We start from the raw sequence: 6,000 nt of genomic DNA, 5'->3' as shown, positions 1-6,000 counted from the left end.
CTGCTTTGTATGCGTTGTATTTGTAAATGTTCTTGTCCTTGTGTCTGTATTGGAACTACTGTTGAATGAATCTCATATTTTACAGCCATGTGCTACATTTGGTGCATATGGGAACACTTAAAGGGTAACCTCGTTTTTTTTCAACCTTATTTTCCTATGTTTTTTTGTGTCTAAGTGACTGGGAACAACAATCTCTGAAATTAGTCCAGTAGGCTATTAGGCAAGCGAAAAAAGCTACAATGTAAGTTATTAGGCAATTGCGCACCTTCAATTTACGTCCACTAAAAGTGTTTGTTTTGCCACTGACAGGCTCAGATTATTATTCTAAGTGTCTGACTACATAATGGAAATGATCCCTATAGAGATATAACTTTTTGTTAAAGAGTAAGATCATTTTTGTTTAACATGAAACTGCCGCGATATCGCTATCGCCAAACCCAGCAGACTCCATTTACATACATTTTATCATCGTAAAACACATCATTCAAAGTTGACAGAAACAAAACAATCAAAATCCATATTGGTTCATCTTTCCACTGTTCCAACAATCATCACTCTGGTTTGGTGGAAATAAACCCTTAATTTACCCATTGACATGTGGAAATATGCTGGCTCTATTGTTTATTTTTTTACTATTGTTTATTTAAATGAAGTCTATTGCGTTTGGCAATAGCGATCTTGGAGCTGTTTCTGGTTAAACAAAAAGGATGTTACTCTTTAACAAAAAGGTCTATCTCTGTAGGGATCCTAACCATAATGTTGTCACACACTTAGAATAATAATCTGATCCTGTCTGTGGCGAAAACAGCACTTTTAGTGGAGGGAAATTGACAATATCTATTTGTCCTATAGGGTCACATTGCAGCCTGGTTCGCGGCTGCAGGTTAAAGCGTTCTATACTGGACCAATTTCAAAGATTTTTGTTCACATCAGTCACTTACTCTAGACATCAATGCATATGAAAATAGGGTCCATGTTGAAAAATACCTAAATTACCCTTTATGCATTTGGTGGTGATGGTGCAGTGGATATGACACATTCCTTTGGGGTGGGAGATCTGGGTTAAATTCCAACTGCAACCTCTGACATATATAGCAATTGTAAGTCGCTTTGGATAAAAGCGTCAGCTAAATGACATGTAATATAATAACTACTGAGGATAAAAGACGTCCACAACTGTATAAACTTAACATATGAATGCATCATGCCTGCATCACTGTTATGACTGCGGACATATTTTTTCTTTAGCCTGCTGGGTGTGTGTGTGTGTGTTTTTTCTCTTGTTTTCAATTTCACATGCAAATAGGTGTGTGCCATAGCCGGGAGATAAATGGTGGAAAGCTTTCATGCCCGAACCCGTGATTGCGTGATTGGCTGAAGCTGGGGAAACCACCTGATGTATAAGGAGCCAAGATGGCAGCCATCTGCTGGCAGCAGGCATTCCTCATCCTCCTCATCTCCCAAACCGGCCACACTTCTGCTTTGTTCAACCTTGTTTTAGATTAGATTAGGTACCGTTTCTTTCTAATTAGTAATAAAGTGAGTCAGTTCTCACTTTTAACATTACAACCTGATACATCATTCTTTCTATTAAAAGCAAATTCACAGCCTCCAGTCTGTCAGAAGTGGAACCGCCCTCATCCCACAATACATTTCACACCCTGTTAACTGCTTGCATCAGGTGGCCAGTTAAAGTGATGGTTCGGAGTAATTCACCCTAGGATCCTTTGCACCATGACCTCGAGCCAAACACCCCCCCAGAAGCTTTTTTCACCTGGGTCTAACATTGGGAGAGTTAGCTAGAGTAGCGTTATCAGCTGAATAGCTTAGCGCAGGGGCTAATGGACCCACGTTTGTATCTTGTAAGTTACCCCACTAATAATGCCCAAATGAATACCAAACGTCTACAAGTAGTACAAATAGGTTATGCTCTCAAAACGATGGATTGGAAAGTTTGTAAGTACACCAGAAGTTTATGAACACTTGCCTGCTCCTCAGCTCTCTGTTGCTGCTGCTGCTGCCTGCAGTTAGACGAATGCTTAGGGCCGTCTACAAATTACTACACCGAAAGAGTTACAACAAAAATATTTATTAATTCAATGATTAAATAAGGTAATGTCTCCAAACTTACCTCAATTATATCTTGTCTCCTGCTAGTTATACTACAGCACTTACAAAAAAAAAAAAGTTAAATTAATAAATATTTTTGTTGCATCTCTTTTCGGTTATTTGTAATGTAGCGCCTACACCTAAGCCGTCTTACTGCAGCAGCAATAACAGCAGAGAGCAGAAGCCAGCAGGCAAGTGTTATTTACATAAACTTCTGGTGTACCTACACTTCCAATCCCGACTTCTTAATGAGTGCATAACCTATTTGTACTACGTAGACGCGTTGGTATCATTTTGGGCATTATTAGTGGGTAAATTAAGAGATACAAACGCGGGCCATTAGGGCCCCCGCGCCTAAGCTATTCAGCGCATAACGCTCTACGCTAACTCTCCCAATGTTAGACCCAGGTGAAAAAAGCTTCTGGGGGGGTGTTTGGCTCGAGGTCATGGTGCAAAGGACCATAGGGTGAATTACTCCGAACCATCACTTTAAGTCCCTCTGGCTAGAGCAAACATCTTCAAAAGTTAATTTATTCCAACTGCAACGTTATAAACAAGCAGTGAAAGTATTTACTCAGATTTTAAATCCAATTGTTTAATTACTTTGTATGAATCTAATAATAATTAATTACAGTGGAACCCCTGACATGCACAGGCACCATGCACACATGTATAGTGCTATCACCTTTGGTTGTAGCTAACAATTATTTTCCTTATGTATTAATCTATTGATTATTTCATTTATTTATTAATGGTTTAGTCTAAAAAATGTCAGAAAAAAGCAAACAATTCTGATCACTCAAAAAGTACCAGGCCCCCGTTTTTTTAACGCTGGTCTGGTGCATTGACCTGTTTTTAGTTCATTAGCTAATTTAACAGGGGTCATGCACAGCAAAAATGCTGAGCCACAGTTAGCTATATAGCTAATTTACACCTGCAGTCCCTGAGCAATAACATATTGAAATACAATACAGTAGAGAACAACAATACAATACAAAAAAACATTTGCAGTATGTACAGTACAAACCGTACAAACAGTACAGCGTTAAAAGAATTGAGATGTCATGATATGCAGTTTGGGGGATAATTGTCTTTATCTGGGGCACCTCAGCCCCACCTAACAAATCAGGACAGGAATTGATCCCTCACTGGCCTCCCAGCAGTCAATTGGTTAGAAAGCATGTGTCAGGATTGGTGCAGGCTTGGACCCAAAAAATGCAGAGAGTTAAGACGAGGAGGCAGCATAAGGTTTTCGAAGGTTTATTTAATTAAAACATCCTGCAGCAAGCAGGTAAAAAAACTGTCAAAAGGAAAATCCAAAAACAACACTGTCAACAACCAATGGGTGCGCTCCCTCCAGCACCAAACAGGAAGCAGCAAATGGCTAGAGCCAGTGTTATGGTTGCTATGGCACTGCTCTAAGCTAAACGCTAAAGAGGAAAAGTTGCCACGGAAAAAAATGCCAATGTAAAATCAATGAGAAGATTAGGTAGCATTAAGAGCGACTACTGTAGCGAGTAGTATGAAAGCCCGAAAATCTGTGTAGGGAGATTGGTTGGGGCCGGTGGATGGGTCAAACAACACAGGACTTTCACCCAGGAGACCGGGTATCGTGTCCCGCGTGTCACGTTTCCTAAACCCAACCGTAAGGTCCCATTCTTCTTTTCCTAAACTCAACCGTTGTTTTTTTCTTTTACTAAACCCAACCATCCCGTTGTTGTCCCGTGTTCCATTATTGTTTTCCTAAACCCAACCGTCCCGTCATTGCCCCGCGTGACATGGAAACGTAAGCCCACCCATGACCGTTTCCTTAACTTAAGGGGCCGTGTTCATTTCAAGGAATTCTGTGAGATCCGGTCTGTAGCTGCAGATATTGCGTTCATTTGAAACTCGCCTCGCCAGCCTCGTGCTGCATTCAAAGTTATTGTAAAATACCCTTTTCCCATCCAATGGTTGTTTTTGTCGTTTAACAGGAATTTACTGGTGAAAGAAGGAAGAGGCTCGATATTTGGTCGCATTTTACGTACAATGATATTGACAAAAAATCTGAATGTGTCATTATAACTATTTGACTGAAATGGTTATCAAAAATAATCTCAGAAATAATTTGTTATTTTAAAAAAAGACTAAAATGTTTTGACTAAAATTTGACTAAGATATATTGAGTTTTCTTTTGACTAAAATGACGAGACTTTTAGTCGACTAAAACTTGACTAAGACTAACAAGGACATTTGGCACAAGACTAAGACTAAATTAAAAATAGGTGACAAAATTAACACTACAGGGCAGACGATCACAGAGGATGGAAAACACAAGGCAGGGAGTAAAAAAAGACATGACACAGGAGAAACAGAGACTACAAAATAAAACAGGAAATTGAAGCATGAAAACACAAACTAGGATGGAACTGGGAAAACAAAATAGAACACAAAAAGTACACGGGTAAAACATAACCATGAACAAATAACCGGGAAACAGTAACACACAGGGAATGAATTGACAATAAAACAGGAAAAACTACAACAATGACAGCTTGGCCTGGGAATTGAACCCAGATAGGCCACCTGCATTTGTTTTATATATCTTTGTTGGTATTTGTTTATGTACAAAAGAGAGAACCCAAATCACAATGTGATAACCTGTGCAAAATGTACTCGCTTATTACATGAAATCCAAAACCTACTACGTTATAAACTCCCCAGGTGTTATTAGTTTTTCATTATATTATACATGTATTACATTATGTGCTAATTGGTTATGAGTTCAGACTTGGTTCCTAAGAAGTGAAAGAAAACAGCTGGCTCCACATGCGGTGAGTGAGACATGTTCTTTGATTTGTTATGGACACAGTGAGCAACACGATTACATAATCCAAAATGATTTCCAAACTCATATCCTGTTGTTTACTCAGTCTTCAGTCACAGATTTATTTTCTATGGAAGCTGGGTAGTAATTAAAAATGTTTCTGCAGCAAAAGGACGCATGTGCATACATTTATTGCAACAATTACAGAGGGAGGATGTGTCTTTAAGGAAGTTCCAGTACCTGATTCCGATGAGTAGACCTCCATGCAAAGGGAATGCTGTTTGTATTGGTCGCCATGTTAAGACACAGCAGCATATACATTTAGCCAAGCGTTTGAAACAACTCCTCTAACACTGCCTATGGTGAAATACAACATTGTTCCAAAGAGAGCCTTTTCAGCTGCTTCCTTTATGGAGCTCAAGTGTTTTTTATCCAAACTTTTATGCTAAACTGTAAACAAGACAGAATTCTAACGTTTATCGTTTTCACTGCACTGCCACCATACCTCCCAGGATTGTTGAAGGAAAGATGCATGCGTGCAGGGTTTTAACAGTATGATTATTCATAAACCACACTGACTTCAAAGCCAATGGGGGACTTAAATGGGCACCTTAATGTTTTGCATTATGGGAAATGTAGGTTACAGTGTTTTCAGAACTTGAACTGTGCTAGGGACTAAAAGTCAGGATAATGAAAAATGTGTTGCTTTAATTTGGATCATTCTTTGTTTAATCTGTCTCTCTTGAGCATGGACAGGTTATGAGACAATGGGCCCCTCGGCAAAGGCATGCAAAAGGCTTTGTGCCCCTCCTAGGAGCAAGGCCCCATGGTTTGTAGTTATTTTGCATCTCTTTGTAGTCATTTTGTGTCTCTTTTATGTTGTTTTGTATCTTTTTGTAGTTGTTTTGCATCTATTTGTTGTCAAATTGGGTCTTTTTGCTGAAAAATATCATCTCACTTTGGTAATTTTTCCTCCTCTTGGTAGTTGTTTTGCATCTCTTTGTTGTCGATTGGTCCTCTTTGTTGTCGTATGGAGTCTTTGTTGTAATTTTTCATCTCTTTTTAATCATTTTGCTTCTCCTTGT

The sequence above is a fragment of the Perca fluviatilis genome, chromosome 18 (genome assembly GCF_010015445.1).
Source record: "Perca fluviatilis chromosome 18, GENO_Pfluv_1.0, whole genome shotgun sequence".
Classification (NCBI taxonomy): domain Eukaryota; kingdom Metazoa; phylum Chordata; class Actinopteri; order Perciformes; family Percidae; genus Perca; species Perca fluviatilis.
The sequence above is the reverse complement of the archived record's forward strand: the minus strand, read 5'-3'. Positions refer to the sequence as shown.